Source organism: Gouania willdenowi, unplaced genomic scaffold (assembly GCF_900634775.1).
Source record: "Gouania willdenowi unplaced genomic scaffold, fGouWil2.1 scaffold_354_arrow_ctg1, whole genome shotgun sequence".
NCBI lineage: Eukaryota > Metazoa > Chordata > Actinopteri > Blenniiformes > Gobiesocidae > Gouania > Gouania willdenowi.
Window position 1 is genome coordinate 203,136 of NW_021145116.1, and position 19,758 is coordinate 222,893.

Below are 19,758 nucleotides of genomic sequence, written 5' to 3' on the forward strand. Positions count from 1 at the left end.
AATATATTCAAAAAACAACCGTAGGAGCTTCATTTTAAAACTCATTTCATTCGATTTGATTTATTTTTGTCACAAAATGTCACAGAACTGGTAAATTTCAAAAACATAAAGTAAGAAGATTTCAATAAAACATTTACACTTTAAAAAAAGAAGAAGTCTGACTTATTTTAAAGCTTATAATGTAATAGTTGAGAAAAAGTCATAAGAATGTATTGTATTATATATTACAATTTTAATATATAGTACTAATATTAATGATAATATCATTAATATTGTTATTTTTTGTAATAGACAGAGAAATAGATTTAAAAAATAAACTGACAAATAAATCACTTCGCAACTGTTCTCTTTATTCAAATTAGATTTTGATGGATAAATATTGTTTAGGTATATATTATTTATTTGATTTTATAAGTTATAAATTATGAAAATATTACAAAACATGACTATTTATATTGTACACGTGCCACAGTGTATTAATATAGGCTTTTATTTGATTTTTATGGGTAATAATAATGTCCATTAGCGTCAGCGCAGATAGTGACGTCACTACTGAGCTGACCAATCAGCTGTCGCTGTGCTGAGCAGTCGAACACGGAGCCTCGTGGATGTGTCGTAATGCGTTTGTTCAACAAAGACGTGTTTTTCTCCATGGATGAACCAGTGCTAACATGCTAACAACAGTGGATGAACCAGTGCTAACATGCTAACAACAGTGGATGAACCAGTGCTAACATGCTAACAACAGTGGATGAACCAGTGCTAACATGCTAACAACAGTGGATGAACCAGTGCTAACATGCTAACAACAGTGGATGAACCAGTGCTAACATGCTAACAACAGTGGATGAACCAGTGCTAACATGCTAACAACAGGACAACACGCTATGGTCACGTGTCCGGACACGTAGAGACTCCGTGTTACTGGGTGAGTTACACACACACACACACACACACACACACATGCACACACACACACACACACACACACAATGCTGTTTATTTTATTTTATTAATAAATATGTGCAGTGATAAAACAACAGTAATAATAATGATGATGTTTCCCAGAATTCCACTGGCACGTGTTCATGTTTCATTCTAAACTATTATTATATAATTAATGATAGTTTAATTATTAACTAAATTATTGTTAGTTTAATTATTATAAAATTAATGATAGTTTAATTATTATAAAATGAATGATAGTTTAATTATTATAAAATTATTGATAGTTTAATTATTAACTAAAGTAATGATAGTTTAATTATTATAAAATTAATGATATTTTAATTATTAACTAAACTAATGATAGTTTAGTTAATAATTGGACGCTGACAGTTACTAATAATAATAATAATGATCTATTGGATTTCATATAGAGTTTTATCATAGACACATAAAGTCACTTTACAGAATGAAGACATTATTCTTTCACTCCACACTTAGTGGTGGTAAGCTACTACTGTAGCCACAGCTGCTCTGAGGCAGACTGACAGAAGTGAGGCTGTCATGGTGAACCATAGGCCCCTCCCACCACCACCAACACTCACTCACACACTACATTCATACTAGACAATGTGGGTGAAGTGCCTTGCCCAAGGACACAATGACAGATACCACTGCAGTGACTGTCCCCCACCCTGGAACTCTCAGTGGTGTCCATCATCTACTGACCAGGACCAGACCTGCTGATCTTCACAGATCTAACCAGATCATATGTTATGGTCACATGGTAGAGATGAAAACCAGACTGAGGTTGAGACGTGTTGATGAGTCGAGAGATTTTTAGGATTAATACCAATATATATATCATTTTTTTTAGGGCCTTTATTTTGCTACAAAGCTAGATTAGCTCTTCTTTAACGTTAACGTCTTACGGTGCTAAATCACCATGGTAACTTAGGCTGAATGACATCCACCTCCATAACGTCTAAACGTAACATTTTTAATCTGAAATAGTAAAAATAAAGATTGTTCCTTTTCTTCTTGACATTCATAGACTTTGTGTTTGAAAGGTTGTTGATCTACTTTCAGTGCTTCAGTGATTGGTCGTGTCACATGACCTGCCTTTGGGGCTCCAGATTAAAATTCCAAAAGCTCGGAGCAAATACACGTCTCAGTTTAACGTTTCAAGGATGTAAAAAATAAAAATCAACTCTCACTATGTTTGTTACACTATAGGTACATTATAGCCTTGTCTTGTTGCATCAGAGGAGATGGAGTGATTTAGAGTCGGAAAAGTGTGTGTGCGTTGCTGCAGAACCAGCAGAACCAGTAGCTCCTCCTTCCCGCTTTACGGCTCTCCGTCGTCCGTCATTGCGTAAAAGTTGGAATCCTGGACGGCTGCTGCTGCTGCTCTGGTTCCACAACAGAATCCATTGTTTACGCTGTGAGCCATGAATCCATAAACATCCTCAGTTTAAAAGCTGCATAGACTGGTGTAGCATTAGCATGGAGTGCTAACAGCTGATGTGTGTAAACAATGGGTCTAAGCAGTGACTCCCAACACAATCAGCAGCAGAAAAAGTAGTGCAGTTTGTATTTACATATATGGTAATAAAGTATAATATATATTCTATATTAAACAGCAGTGTTTGTTTTAGCTGTTAGATAGTTGGAGAGGGAGGAGCTAACATTGTAGGAGGCGTGTTAGGTGACGTCACCTGCCAACGTGGGTAAAATCATAACTTTTTACACTTTGTTCCTCTGAATGAGGCTAAATGATGTTTATAACTGTAGATAAACCATTAGAAAGTCATTTATTCATCATGCCTCACCTTTAATGTGTTATGTTTTATTTGAAGAGATAAATGAAAAACTTTGTTGTGCTTTTTTGAAAAACAAAGTCTACTGGAATATTTAAAAATGTAAGAATATTATAATAAAAATAGTGAAAAACTTAACAACCGTAATGGGTATTATTTGGTATTCAGCCAAGCGTTTATATTGTATTCATGTCGGTGTATCCCTATTTTTTAAGTTTTTGGTTGAAATTGTCTTTATGACAGAAATTAAGATGTTATGTTCTCTGAAAAAGCAACAAAGAAAATCCATCATCTGTAAACGTTTTTTTAACCAATCACGTCTCTTTGTCTCCTGCTAAATCCCAATTTGGATATTTAATTTAAAATATTAAGCTGACTGATGTTGAATCGTTAATAATCAAAAATCACATCATGAATTGTTAATAATCAAAAATCGTTTTTTTAATTGAAATTAATAATTGTAATCAAATCTGTAAATTGAGTCGATTACGCACGCTGAACATCTGCTTTTATTTTGTGTATAATCTTATTTCCTCAGTTTCACTGGTTGTGTTTGTTCTGTAGAAAGAAACTCATATAAATATTAATACTTGGCAATTCAATATATATTGTGATTCTGATTTATTACCATTTTCCAAGCATTTGTCATTCGATGGTCACGATTATCATCATTTTTTATTTCCTTTTTTTGTTTTGGAAAAAAGTAGCTGTAGCTACAAAATATATAAATCTTTTAACTATTTCATACAAATTAGAGTCAAAAATAGTAAGAATTACTATGAACTTAATCTTATGTACATGACGTCTGTGGAGTTAAATCTAAACGGAATTTTTATTCTTTTATTACTAATTTTTCATAGTTTTCATCCAAATAATGTTTAACTGATGTCTTGAAATTTCTTAACATTCTTATTTTATAGACTTTATTACAATAATTAACAAAAAAATCATTGTAACAGACAACTGTACACTTTATTGTTTCATATGTATATATATTATTTAAATTAGTTAAGAAAAGAAAAACAGAAGCTTTTCTAGAGCTTTTTTAATATTTTTAAACAGATTTAAATCAAATGTGACAAATATTGACCTGTTATGATTGTTACACATTAATAATAATTCTTAGCACTTCACAGACACCAATACAGAACCATTCCTTCACTACAGTCTTAATGGTGGAGGAAAGCTATATCTGTAGCCAGAGCTGCTCCTAGTAATAATAATACATTATGAATACATTTATTTCAGTGTAAACACCTTCAAAGACCCTTTACAAAAAAACCTAATATCATTGTTATTATTTTATCTGCTTTTTATTTTCTTCAGCATATTATGGAGGATATTTACGGTAAATATCAGATTGGCTTTAACTGGTATCTGTTTATTTGTTCTAAAATAGTTTTTGTCTGCAATGCATCTTGGGTAAAATATTTGAGACGACCCAAACGAATCGTGGTCACGTCATTAATTCAGTCGACGCTAATTCTGTATCTGTAATTAATTATATGATAAATAAGTGTTTTAATGACGTCCTGTCTTTGTCATTAGGTCAGAATTAATTATCAAACATTTGAGTCGTGTTCAACTCATTAGTGATGGAATGGTTGTTTGATGACTCAGCGACATTTCCTGCTGTGGTGAAGAGACGACATCATTTCGTCCTTGAGGTGAAGAAAGTAATTGTAGTGTTTGATGATAAGATGAAGGTCAAACACATAGATTTAGAACCTGATTGATTGGTAGATATGGATTCATCACTGATCATCAGCTGACTCAGACTTTCAAAATTTACCCATTTCCTGCATCAGTTTATCGTCTTTCCTTATTAATTCAACTTCCCACAATCCTACCAAATAGGGCTGCGATAACGTCACCTCTTCTGTTTGTGGCGTTTGAGTGATGTTGACCAATCAGAACGAGCCGTTAGCTAGAATAGCTAACAGCACATCTTAAAGTGTTTAGACAAACGCTCCAGAAGAGGGCGCTGTCCACATAAAACCAAATATTTATGAAAGTATATGAATGTGTTTTGTTCTAATGTGAGGCAATTTGAGCAACAATATGTTGTTTGATAGTTTACAACTACTTCCTTCACTCATCATTTTAGCAGTTTAAACATTTAAATTATATTAAAATATAAATCCAATATTGGTCAGAAAAATCTAAACTAAAAATAATATTAATAGATTCAACTATTAATTATTCACAGCATAGAGGATGAATTTTGACTTTTATAACTTTACAAAACACTATTTTCTACATTTTGAGGGCCACATTTTGTCAAGTAAAGGTTTTTTTGTGTGTAAATATTACATTATTCTCCATTATCTGAGGTGTTACTTGCACCAAGAGCAAAGACAATATTTAAAAAAAAAATCAAATGAGGTATTATTATGACAGTACTGAATAAAAAAACAACAGAAAAGCCTATGAATCACATGGTAGGGGTACACTATGCTCTACTGCACTGGTTATTATTTTGACATTATATATGATTCAGAAGTTTTAAACTGAAACCATGCTAATGTCCGTTAGCTACATGTTAGACATGTTTTATGGGGGAAATATGGCCCCAAAACATGTAAGTGAGGGTTTAGTCTGTGTCGTTGAACTATTTTCATTTCATTTTCAGCAAAATACCCCACAGCTGTAAGATTTTAAAAGAGATTATCAGCAAAATTTGACATATTTATTTGTTTTTTTCTGGAGAAAAGTAACATATAAATACGTGATATTGTCCCTGAACATGCAGGGAGGATAGTTTATTTGAAAAAAAGGAACGTGATCACATAAAATCCCTACAGCTGTGACGCCTGAATGTCTCTAACTGACCAGTGAAGAGGTCGATGCTCCTTGTTGTTGTTTGGTTCTCCAGGACTAAGAGTATTTATCTTTAATCAATGTTGTCACTGGTGAAATCAATAGTTTCTAATGTCTGCCTCTTATAAAACACTCATGTGTGGGACTCAATCACAAGTTTTTACTTGGTTACGCTTCGTAGGGACTTCATTACCATAGAAATGATCATTTGAAGATGTTTCTTTATTTCTTTGACGTAAAGCTGTGTCTGTGTGGGATCAGATGCCTCACGCTGCAGTCTGCCAGCTCATGACTTCACGCCGACATTGACGGCGTCTGATGACATTTCCCGGAGGATGAAATTGACTCGTCCAGGAATGTACGGCAGAAGCTAACGTTCAGTGGCTGTAAAGAGAAAGTGAAGAGTGAGAAGCTGCTGGTGGAGATATTAATAAATCTGTGCTGGGAGGAAAACAAAGAAAGCAGACGTCACAGACTGATTTAGAAAAGTTGGAAAGCGAATCATCTGACAGAAGGTTTTATTTTAGAAGACATTCCAGCTTCTCCGTCTGTTTACTTTCAAATCTAAAAATAGAGCAGCCGACAGCACTCAGAGGGTCTGTTATCACACTTCATATCAGAAATGATCTAGGATTCCTCTTGGAATAGGATGACCTCGTCCTGGAGACGCTGTTGGGAAACACACCTTATTATTTATATATGAACGTTTCTTAATCACTTATAGTTACAGATAGATTCATATCAGATGATTAAACATCCTCAAATGATACATTTGTAGAGTCAACTTACACCACAGGTAATATTTGAATCATTTATATTTCAAAGTGTGGTAGATTGATCATGATCACTAGTCTAAATGGAACATTTCCACTGCATACAGAACGTCTCCACCAGCCGTGTCATGTGATGCTCACCGCTGTGGCTCCGCTGGACACGAGATATCTCGACTTCACACGTAACCATGCAATATAAGGAGTTGTAGTGAATACAAAGAGAACCATCTAAACAGATGATTGTGTCCTTGGAGAAGGAAAGCAACTCCATCCTGTCCTGTAGATTACTGGGATTCAACCATACGACCCACTGACCACGCTGTAACGGTGTCTGTGCACTACTTCCTGTCCAGCTCTGTGTAACTGTTGCAAAGGACGCCGGACTTGATCCGGAGCGTGACGCAACACGTACACAAGCAGTAGAAACGGACACATTGACTAGAATGGAAACGTGTCGGGGTAACGCAGGTTTATGGGCAACATTTGTTACACTTTTTAGACATTCAATGACCTGTGAAAAATAGTGTAATAGTGTCTCAAAACATGCAATGTCAGCCATTTCTGTGTCATGATTTTAAATAAAAAGAGAGAGAGAAAAAATCAGGGTCCGCTTGTTCCGTTTCACAAAATGAATTCTGTTTTTTTTTGTTTTTTTGTCCATTTTTTGCAATAGAAGAAAATCTGAGTTCCTTGATAGAACATGCAAACTGTACTAAAATAGTGATGCAATGGGTGTTTATGAAATTGTACCTATAACCCTTAGCATTAGCGTATGTCACCCCCCCTCCCTCCCTGTGCCAAACCATAGAATATATATTTATTCACCATTTTTGGTGATAAATTCTATTTATCACATTTTCACCTGGTCAACGTTCTAATTGTGTTGTCAAACCTCCACATTACTGCCACCTATTGGCCCTGGATGGAACTTTGCAGCTTGGGTTGTACTAAATGTTTCCCTTTTGTAGTTTGTAGAAAAGCTTTGATATAAAATAAAACTTAATCTGTTATTATACACAGTACATTACAAGATGTGGAATTTACTGATTCTCTAGTTTGTTCTTGTTTTATTCTTTGTCTGTTTTCTATTATCATAATTACAATTACTCATGAATATTTAGATCAATGAGGGGAAGTGTCAGTGTTTTGGGTCCCTTCATTATGGACACACACACACACACACACACACACACACACACACACACACACACACACAGCAGGGATGTAATAAGAGCACAGCTTGTGTTTTAATGGTGGTGCTAATGACGGACGGCCCCCACTAGATTAACCAATAGGACACTGTTCCTTTAAGGATGAGGAGAATTAACTCAGCAGTGATGATGTTATTGTGTCAGTGATGATGTTATTGTGTCAGTGATGATGTTATTGTGTCAGTGATGATGTTATTGTGTCAGTTATGATATTATTGGGTCAGTGATGATGTTATTGTGTCAGTGATGATATTATTGGGTCAGTGATGATGTTATTGGGTCAGTGATGATGTTATTGTGTCAGTGATGATGTTATTGTGTCAGTGATGATATTATTGGGTCAGTGATGATGTTATTGTGTCAGTTATGATGTTATTGTGTCAGTGATGATATTATTGGGTCAGTGATGATGTTATTGTGTCAGTTATGATGTTATTGTGTCAGTGATGATGTTATTGTGTCAGTTATGATGTTATTGTGTCAGTGATGATATTATTGGGTCAGTGATGATGTTATTGTGTCAGTGATGATGTTATTGTGTCAGTGATGATATTATTGTGTCAGTGATGATATTATTGGGTCAGTGATGATATTATTGTGTCAGTGATGATATTATTGTGTCAGTGATGATATTATTGGGTCAGTGATGATGTTATTGTGTCAGTGATGATATTATTGTGTCAGTGATGATATTATTGGGTCAGTGATGATGTTATTGTGTCAGCAGTCAATGGGAATCTTTGACTCATGATCACAGAAAACAAATGGAAAATGCAGAATTCAAATTCTAAAATGGAAAAAGCAATTTCAACCTTTTTTTTCTTCCTTTCTTTAAGATCTGGCCTCGATATGACATGGAAATACCTGCATATTATATATATGTATATATATAAATAGTTATTTTTTTACAGAGGCTTTTAATGATTAATGACAAATAAAATCATGATATAACAATTTGTATGTATGTTTTATGTGTGGCAAGAAATGAGTAATTATGTGTTATCATATTCATGTTACTTTTTGTAGACTTTCAAATACATTAACTAAAAAAATCATCTTTATAAATATTGTGTTCATGTAAACTGAGATGTGTAAGAATTTGAAGATTACGATACTGTTTTATTTATTAATGTCAATTTATTTTATTTTAAACTGTTTTTAAGTTTCCATTTACATGATCAATATAAATGAAATTGAATCAAACATTATTCTATAAACAATGCAGATGCTAAGTTGGTTATGCTAATGTTAGCTTAATTTAAGTAGAGCCAGTTAGGTTAATTATTAATCAGCATGTAGGGTGTGACCAACTGAGGAAGTTAGTGTAGAGCTCTGCCTGGTGACACCTCCAAATTAATTTAATTCATTTTTCAATTTTTATAAATTAATATTTACAACTCTGTTGTACGTAATAATTTAATCAAGTAGTTTATCATGTACATTTATTCTGTGTATTGGGTTTATTTGTATGGTTGTTGTAATTAAACCACTTTTTAAAAGTATCAGATGTTGGTGTGAGGAGTGTGAGGAGGACGTTAAGTAATGTAGAGGTTTACACTGAGTGTGAGAAGATAGAGGAGATGTGACCAATGGAGAGAGAGCTCTGTGAGGGAGGGGGATTTATTTCTTCTCACTATAGAATAGAATAGAGATAATAGTCTGTACTCTCAGATACAACACCATAGAAGAAGAAAACAGAATTTATTATTGTGTTTCTAAGGAGTCTCATGAGTTGTGACACTTATTATGGTACGTATGTGTGTGTGCTTCCATGACTCATCACAAATATGAGCCAGTACTGTTATAAAACACCATAAAAGAAGACCAGAACATGTGAGTCACAAGGAAACAACTTATTCATCCAGCTGTGTTATCACTATGACGATGATCCTTTTTACAACCCTAAAGTATGTTTATGTATTTCCCAGGCATATGGGTCTCATGTTCACCTCTTTATATTGTTTAATTTAATTTAATTATCTCCAGGAAAAGCTCTTATCTTTGACATCTTTTAGCGCCATTGTCCATTTAATTTAGAATATTCATGTTTAGATTTGAAGTTTTGCTCAGTAAACGTTCTTTACGTACACACACCTGCCCATGATCTGAGCTTTTTAGGACCAGTGCTAATTTTGGCAGCAAACTGTGATTTTTTCAGGACTGTTTCAGTTCTAGTCTAGTTCAGTGGTGCCCAAACTTTTAACAATTACTGAAAAAGGTCAGAAATAACATCAAATGTGCAATCACAAATTTTAGAATGCTAATAATTAAGTTCAAACTATTTTTCACGCCCACCCCTCACCATGAATTCACGCCCCTAGTTTATTGATACTAAGATGTTGGTCGACTAAATCTGTTACAGATATAGTCGACTAAAATATGAGGCATAAAAGCATTTTTTTTAATTGTATTTGGCAAATGAAAAAATACAGCAAATAAAGCCTTTATAACACTACAGAGTATGTACACCTGAAGTATGTATTCATATAGTGGGAGGAGCTTAAGTAGAGTTGTCAGTTATGACCAAATGAGTATGTGTTTGAAGGTTGGATGTACATAGAGGTGTACATACTGTACTCTGAACATGATAAATGTGTTTGGTTTTTTTAAACTAATTATTATAATTTTTTCGTTTGGTGTATTTTTCTGTGATGTATGTTTTTTGGACTCATTATGTGTATTTGTGTATCTTTTTGGTGTAGTTTTGTATAAATGTTTAGGTTTGAAAAAACCTAGCGATAGTTTTCCAACACATCTAGAATAGAAATATATATTATTCCATCATCAATTTGAGCTCTAACGCTGAAATGACATTTTGTGAGTATTTGTGATCATCTAAACTAGAATAAAATGTTAATGTCAGTTAGACTTAGTAACAGTGATTATACAACAACAGATGTCACGAATAAAAAAGCTTGGTCGTGAATAGTTTATCTGAAACAGATCTCTCTAAATTAGTCAAAGGAAAAGGAGGCGCTGGAGAAACCTGAGAGTTTCTGTGACCATCCATGAGAACGTGATACAGGACTGATTCAGTTACAAATATACTAATATTTGACACTTTTCTGGAATGTTCTGGATTAAGTGATGTTTTTATTTTAATACAAAAACATTTGTTTTAGAAAGTTTACTAAAAACCCAGTAAAACATGAATATATCTTAGTTAAATGTAAATTAGTGTTTTGTGATCAATACAATCATAATATTATTTATTCATATTACTCATTATGTTAGCACTTAGTGATGAAATAATAAACGCTATTTAGATTCAGTCATTTATTAAAATACATTTAACCTGGAAAATGTTGCTTCTTGTGTCAAATATTGTTAGGACATTAATTTAGATTAATCAGGATTAATTAATTACAAAGTCTCTAATTAATTAGATGTATTTTTTAATCAAGTTCCACCACTAAAAATAATACAAGCTAATAAAATCCATATATTATCCACTAGAAGATCAACATTAAGGCTGAACTGATATTATTTATTTATTTATATATCTGTTTTTAATGTTGAGTTATATACATATAACCCCTGTTGCCTGACAGTCCCTCGTCAAAGCGATCAGCAGATGCCTCTGAGGAAGACTGACAGTGGAAACAGGAGATCAAAGTAAATTTCCTGAAAAAGTTGTCTGAATAAATGAAACTTTAACATATTAATTTAAAATAGAAGACAAAAATGAACTTTCTGGAATAATCTGTTTTATTTTGGTATTTTCTACAGTTATTGTACTTATTTTTATCTTCCTTATTTTCCTTATTTAGAAACAAAAGTCAGTGAGTTGCTTTGACATTTATTTACACTGTGCATGAATGTCCACAATTGTTTTTTTACATTATTTGTTTTGGTCAACAACTATTCTGTTCAAAGTTCTCTATAAATACATAGACTTCATTTATGACTAAATGTGCAGAAATGGGAATTAAAAAAAAGAATGAAGTTTGATCCTGAGGAAAAATATTGATTATTAATATCGTCACCAAAATAAATACATTTTATTGTGAAACGATGTTTTTTTCCCCATTCTTCCAACAAATATGAGAAATGATATCAGCGTTAAATGTTCATTTAGAAACAAGATGAAGGTGATATACTGTCATTGATCCTGTGCTGAGGAAAGTATCTATAATATCACTTTCTCTGCTCGGTCACAACATCAAAGGCTTGTGATGTCATAAAGGAGTGGCCTCAGGGAAAGACTCTGCTGAAGGAGAGAAAAGATGAAGTGATGAGGGAGGAGGTATAGAAACTCATTACTCTGCTCCATATCTTCCTCTTTCTATGTTTGGTTCACATCCCACTGAAAACCTTCTCCATATGCTTGGTGCTCCCTCAATACTTTGGTAGTTGTCATGGCAACGTAGATATAAGCACTTTTCTCATTGGGGTGTTTGTGCTCTTTTCTATCTGGATGGAGATATTTATCTTTTCCTCTACAGTTTAGTGTGTTTAAATGTTTTATATCATCTACAGTGACTGTATTTACCTTTAGAACAACGTTCATCTTTATGACACTGATGTTTATACTGTACTGGATGTATTCTACACACCACTCATCACCTGCTGATTCATTATGGTTTTATCCACATTTCTCAAATACTTTAAACTGAAATTAAATTTTCCTAATCTGAATTATACATATAATCTAAGACTAGTTTATATCAGAGGACGGTGGCATCAAACCAACCGTTTTAAACCAATTTATCCCAAATAAAGACTTTCTCACAGTTTCTCCCTTAAAACGATCTTAATTCTTAAGGTGCGTTCACACCAAACGCCACTTCAGTGACTCTGGCGAATAGATCAATGCAAATGATGCAACGTCAAGCGATCGGAGTCACTGGAAGTTTATTTTATTAACCTTTTATGATGACTATTATTTTAAATTATCTTGTGTTTTATTATCCTTTTGTGATGTTGCTGCTGTTTTTTGCTTGTACTGCACTTTGTGATTTTATCTGTGGAAAGCGCTATAGAAATAAAAAAGAGGTTAAAAGTGGTAGAAATGGTTTATAAATGATGAACATGTCTGGAAAGTGTAAAAAATGTGTAGAAAAGACATTAAAATGTGATGTAGAAGTGTCAGAAATGGAAGTAATGTAGCAAAAATACATTAAAAGGAGGAAAAATATGGAAATAAAATAAGTGATGAAAATAAGTTAAAATATGGTGAGTTTGGTGGAGATGTAGAAAAAGTGTAAAAAAATAAGCAAAAATTGTCAAAAAACAAAAATCTTAGCTGACCCCCTCCCAGTGCCTGGCGACCCCAAATGGGGTCCTAACCCCAAGCTTGAGAAGCCCTGGTTTAGGAAGCTGATAACAGTCCTCACAGTGTGGGGTCCTTCAAGATAAAATCAGTGTCACATGATCTGATGTTTTCATCATGAAACAAACAGAAAACTCAAAGTGACTTTTTCTTTTTGTTAATGTAAATATTAAATGAGGGACAGTCGCTGCAGTGGTATCTGTCATTGTGTCCTTGGGCAAGGCACTTCACCCACATTGTCTAGTATGAATGTAGTGTGTGAGTGAGTGTTGGTGGTGGTGGGACACACACACACACACACACACATTTTAAAGGTTTGAACACATTTTCCTTTTCATGCAGATCTGTTCTAATTCCCAGTTCCCTGTCATCAGTAGTGGTGTGTCATCATATAATCAATGAGTCGTATTGATCATCCAACCCTGAAGTGGCTCAGGATTCTGACAGTTTATTAGAAGAACTTGGCCTTTATAGGACATGTAGTAATGAGCGTCTGCAATCAGGGGTTGAGTTTATGTGTTTTCCTGGATCCCTGCGGGTGGGGCGGAGCCCCCCATCACATACCCATCTGTGTCTCAGATTTAGGGTCTCTCTGGGACGCTGTAGGAAGGACACGACACGTTGTAGCGAGAGGTCAGCAGTGACGGATGCCAACCATTAAAGGTTGCAAATATAAAAGAAGTGAAATGATGGTGATTTACATTTACAAAGAATAACAATGTTAGAGACCAAAACCTTTTTATTAGATAAAGACATAGTAGCTCTTAATGCTCAATTCAGATATTGTTGAAAAATATTATTTATTGTGTTTGTTCATGTTACACATTAAATGCGTCTTCTATCAGTTCTGAATATGAAGGTAACGTGACCCTGAAGGCTTTTGCTCACAAATGTTTATTTCTTTGCAGATGTTTGTTTGACCTCAGTGGGCGGGGCCTCAGGACCTGGAATATTTACATTATTTAAATAATTATAATAATAATAATGATCTATTGGATTTCATATAGAGCTTTATCATAGACACTCAAAGTCACTTTACAGAATGAAGACATTATTCTTTCACTCCACACTTAGTGGTGGTAAGCTACTACTGTAGCCACAGCTGCCCTGAGGCAGACTGACAGAAGTGAGGCTGTCATGGTGAACCATAGGCCCCTCCCACCACCACCAACACTCACTCACACACTACATTCATACTAGACAATGTGGGTGAAGTGCCTTGCCCAAGGACACAATGACAGATACCACTGCAGTGACTGTCCCCCACCCTGGAACTCTCAGTGGTGTCCATCATCTACTGACCAGGACCAGACCTGCTGATCTTCACAGATCTAACCAGATCAGCCAATCACAGGCTGGGATGGTCTGATATGTTTACCAAAAGAGAATTAAAAACAGTTGTGACTAGAAAATAATCTATGACTGCAGGGGGCGACAGTTCCTACTCTGTGGTTTTACCTCGCACTGTTTAAGGGAGAGTAAAGGTCCCTTAGAAGAGCTCTTCTTCTCTGATTCATTGTCTACTACCAAACCTCAGAGTTAGAACTGTCGCCCCCTGTGGTCACAGATTATTTTTGGATCACAATTTTTAATCTATTTTGCTCAAGAAAGTGGTAAACATCAACATCTTTAACTTTTCCTGATTATTTTGAGCAACTAAAAGCAGCACAAATTAAAAAGTCATTTTTACTGAAAAATGTCATTGGGATGTTTACAGGCAGTGGGGCCGTGTGACATCATCAATCACGTGATTTAAAGATGGAGGAACACAGGCTCTAAAACCGTAAAGTTGTCCCATTTTTAAAAGGAAATGTAAATTGTGTTTTTCGGCTGGGGTTGCTAGGAGACAGTGTGACGAAGCTCTCTGGTGAATATCTAACTGTACCATGATGTAGTGACCAACTGGTGACCTGTAGGTGGCAGCAGAGCACTTTTGGAATAAAGATCACCCGTGATGAGCAGAGCTCAGAGACAGAGTTAACGCTGAAGCTCACACTCAACCACAGCATGTGTGGAACTAAGTGGACTATTGAGAGTGTGGTGATGGTGAGAGAAAACCATCAAAAAATAGGTCAAGTGCTGACTCTGCATGTCCAGGAGGAGGAGGACGTTGTGTGTGTGGAGAATGACGGGGGAGAGACTTGTAGGAACACCAAAATACAGTAAGAAATCCATTCAACTCTGACATAGATAGTATAATAATAATAATGATACCATCAAAAGCCTGGTCTAAGTCTTGTTTTTGTAGTTTTATAGAAGGAAACTAATGATGAGGTGTCACTAAAACAAAAAATTACTTCAAAGTCACGAATAGATTTTTTCAAAAAAAGATGTTTTTCTTTTTGTCACAAACTGGTGATTTGTGTGAAACTTTCCTCTACAGATGATTACAGAAGAATGAAACAAGCTAGAAACAAATAAAAAATCTGATTAAATTAGAGTCTAATCTTTCAGATTTCAGATTGTCATAGGACAAAATATTCTGGCACTGGAGGGTTGGCAGTGAATGAGTTAAACAAATATGGTGCATAATAATCTGTTTTGTTAGACATACTGTATATGTAGTAATAAGGACATTTAGAAGATTTTAGACCACATTTGTAAAAACAGTGGAGGATCCATTTATAGGGTTTAGTTTAACAGCTGCTGTAAAGATGCAGTGAGTAAATTCTAGTCTAAGTTTAACACAAAGTGAGAGCACAACATTGAATGTGTGTTTTGTTTTGTCACTTCCTAAAAAAAGTCTTTGTCCTTTTAAATCTCTGTGTTAAAGCAGTTTCTGAATATTTGGGTGCATTATAATCTATGCCCCCCCCCGTCCTCACCCTGTTTAACCCTCCTGTTCCTCCCCCGTTCATCCATCCATCCATCTGTCCATCTATCCATCCATCCATCCATCCATCCAGTCCAGCATCCCCCCTCACTCCTTCTCCCCCTGGGCGATGTAGACAGTTGGAAGGCTTTGTGTTTGACGTGTGTGTGTGTTTGATGTGTGTGTGTGTGTGTGTGTGTCTATTGTCAGTAAGTTGCTCAGCTGTGAGGTCTATAGCCCTAATTTATTGTGTGTTGGGTGTGGACAGGACCCCCATTGTCCTGCAGATTAACTCCCACACACACACCCGCTCTCATTCAGACACACACATGTGTCCCCAGACCCCCCCAGACCCCATGGGGCCCATTGAGTGTGGATGTGCCTTGAGCTAGAAAATCAGGGCCAATTTACGGGGCTCCCGTAGAGAAGATGAGGGGGATGTTTTCTCTACCGTCGACAGTTTAACCCCTAATGCTCCAACACGTTTTTAGTAAAGATAGTTTACAGTAGATGTGCTCTCAAGAAGACCTGGTAACCCTTCCATACTGTGTCTCAGCTTCAGTTAATAAGCTTCTAAATGTCAAACTCAAGGTCCACGGGCCAATTTTGTCTCGACAGAGCGTCTCGTCCAGCGAGCAGAAAGATTTTGTCAACGTGAATCTTTGTTAATAATCATAGTTGTAGATATCTCACTCCCTATATATTCTATAAAACTCCACCAAAATGTGACAGGGTTTGCTTTACTACATTATTTGCAGTAATAATAAATTGCAGTGTTTTTTTCTATAACTTAGACAATTTGTGCAACTACTGTGGTTGTGATGACTCACTTTCTCTGCCTAAAATCTGTGACCAACTGTTCTAAATCTACATTTTTTAAAAAAAAAACATAAGTGTTGCTGGGTGGTCTTTTCACAAGGTCGCTCCGGGCGGTGTCGGCCTTACGGGGCGTGGGGGTGCCTCTTTCCTTGGAGTATGGCTTGGTGCTTGTCCCATCTCCTGGTTGCCTTGGGGGCCATCCCCGTGCTGTGCAGGCCCAGGGTGGCCTGTTGCACCAGTGTAGGTAGTAAGTGCACTGGGGAGGTGCTGGCTTGGGGGCGGGGTTGCATGGCACTTTTGGATGATGATGTTTGCTGGGAGGTGGCGCTTCGCTGTTCCGGTGGTTGGGGTCGCTGTCGAACACCTGGTGGGTTTGTTCCGCTATCTGCGGGCCGATGGGTGGGTTCGTGCGCCTTTGGCTGGGGGCTGCTATACCACACCAGGTGTGTGCCGTTGGTGTGCCTTCTTCTCGCGGTGGCAACAATTGGTCAGTCGCGCTCCGGTGGGGGGCGTCGTCCTGTGGGCGGCGAGGCCTGGGCTGCTGTCCTTGCGCCATCTGGGGCTGTGCGGTCCTGCTGGATGGTGGCCGGTTCGTGGGGTGGGGGGGCTCTACTAGTGGGGATTCGCCCGGAGGCTCCCCTTGGGGGTTCCTGGTCCCGGGGGGTTGTGCCCTTGGGATCTGGCGGGCTTAGCCTGTTGGCTGTGTAAATCTTGGCGGGGGTCTTTCAGGGCAGGTGGCGCCTTGCATGCCTGTGGGTGCAGCATGGGGTGGCCCCTGCTTGGGCGGTGCCATGTCGGGCCAGGGTCTGAGGCTCTGCCACTTTGCGGCTGTGCGCGCTGCATACCGGTATGGTGGTCTGGCTGGGGCCCTTGGGGGGGATCCTGACTTTGACAATAACAGAGGCTCATTGCGCTGGCAACATCAATGAAGGGTGACCTGGGGTGCTCTGGGGGTCTCGGCCAGTGCGCCTAGTGGCCGGTGGGACGGTTGGGGGTTGGGGTCGGTGGCGGGGTGCACTTGGTCCTCGGCTCCTTGGGGCCTTCTTGGGTGTGTGTGCGGGGGGTGGTGGCTGCCTTTTGGCTTGGGATCTTGGGTGTGTCTGGGGGGCTGCTCGGCCGTGGGGGGTTGCCTGGGGCTGCCTGGCCCCCGCTCCTTCTGCTAGCCTGGCTGCATCTACGGGTCCAGGGCAGCGCTTGGGTTTGCAGTAGTGGTTCTTACACATACATATGTCTATGATACACTGACATGTCTTAGACTGTAGATTAAACTGGGCTTAACTTTAGACACGTTGATCCTAAATACCTGGTTTATTTATTACCACTCACTCCTTCCCTCTGTCCACAGACACCACCATTATACCTAAGCTTCACACTTAGGTATAATAATCAATAATCAATAATCAATCCAGTCTGGATTGATTACACAACATAATAAATACAATATACACAACTATAACTACACATCTCACTCTCACTATAAAGCAGTCAACTCTTCCCCACCCTTTACATTTACTACCCTGACTCCCTCTTCCCTGTTCCCTCTCGCCCACCTAGATGTAACACTGCCCTTTCTTTATTAAAGGGAGGATATAAAAGTGTTACCCTTCCTTAGGGAGGGCTGGTGATGGTCACAATTATTTAATTGTAATAACTAAACATGCATTGTTGTCTATTAAAGATTACACTTGTAGTGTTGACCTTTGACATCATGTGTATTACCAAATTAAAGGCTAGTATATGCTTTTGTGTGCCATGATAATGACTTTTTTAACCATGGGCCTTAAAATAATTGTCTAACCAATATAATGAGCCTTTATATCTTTGTAACGCTCTCACATTAAAGCTCATCCTTTGCTGTTGGTCTAAAAACTAACAGAGTTTCTTAGTTGTGATAATAAAACACACATTACAGTTTTCTTCCTGTGCAACTAAAGAATGAAACCATGTTATTTAATTAGACTTTTAGTGAAAGCAGTAGTAAGTAGTGGATGTGAGTGGATTACTGTAATTAAATTCCTTGCCTTACTTCAAACATTTAGCTCCTCCTTACACGTGAGCATTAGCTTTAGTCCTACAGCGCATGCTAACATCCCAAAAAACCCTTGACCTACTACATCCAGAATGTAAGGGCAGATTGTTTCTGTGGGAGTCATAGTTGATGTGAAAGTTCTCTTTAGTTGACCCGGAGCGTCACTGTGTTTGCACAGATTTGTACGTTTCCTCTTTTCAACCTCACAGCTTGAATGAAGCCTTTCTAAGTATGTACCGAGTGTTCATGTCACAATGACTTTCTCTACATTCTATTAGAATTTATTGGTCCAATGAGAATATTTACACACATTTTTACATGAATATTCAATGTTTCCAGTTCAGATCATAATGTGTCAGGTTTAATTAAGTGGACCAAACATTTTGGTTTACTACTGGACTTTACACAATACAGTTTCAGCAAATCTCTGTTTTAACACGTTTTCCAAATGTAATCCAAATAAAGGATTACATTACAGTTTCAAAATTTCCCAAATTCCTTATCAGTTTCCACTTTCCTGCGTCAGTTTACCATTTTCCGTTTTGTTTCAGTTTCATCCGCTTTCATTAGTTCGATGTCTTCAATGGCTGTCAAACGTCCTGTAATTGGGCTAAGCATGCTTATTGAGTTAACTATTGCCATGTATTTTTACCTTAAAGGTGCAGTCTGCAACTCTTATAAAAGTAACTTTTTGTCATATTTACTAAAGCTGTCACTATATAAGGACGGCTTTACATCAAACTAGTAGTTTGTGTGAAAAAAACAGGCTCACTGAGCCCCGCCCCCTGCTGCTTCTGCAGCCTTTGGCAGATTGCCAGAATGCATCACGACCGAGCAAAAAGAACCAATCAGAGCCAGGATTGTGTTTGATGAACTGTCTGACAGCTGTTGCTCACAGGCCCCGCCCCTTTCCCGGAGCTAGAGTGGCGTCTTTTTTACAGTGTATGGTCTGGAGGAGTAGAAGATGGAATTGGTGACTTTTCTGTTTGATTTACATTATGTTTGATTTGTAATTGTTACACTAGAACTCTGTGGTGCATGTGTTCATGTGTGTGCAGCAGCCTCTGTGTGGGCTGCTTAAGTGACACTGTGTTGTTGCTGCTGCTGCTGAGGTGTGTGCACATAGAGAGAGAAGTGCTGCAGTAATGTGCTTTTAACAGAGCATTTTATATTACTGTGATGTTGCTGTCAGACTAACGTTAGCTTGTAGAGCTGAGAGTTGCAGATTGCACCTTTAATGCATGCGCTGAAATCGCA

At 37.2% G+C, this 19,758-nt stretch overlaps 1 protein-coding gene across 4 annotated transcripts in view; it reads left to right on the forward strand.

Moving 5' to 3' along the window:
- The first annotated feature begins 575 nt into the window (after window positions 1-575).
- LOC114459834 (SPRY domain-containing SOCS box protein 4-like) overlaps window positions 576-19,758 on the forward strand; it is a 49,628-nt gene continuing 30,445 nt past the window's right edge. For 3 of the 4 annotated variants that reach the window (XM_028441985.1, XM_028441987.1, XM_028441988.1), the window contains exon 1: window positions 576-928. The gene's annotated coding sequence lies outside the window, so the exon portion shown is untranslated. Of the gene's footprint in view, window positions 929-5,846; window positions 8,524-19,758 lie in introns of those variants that run through there. The other variant, XR_003673477.1, reaches the window with a different exon arrangement.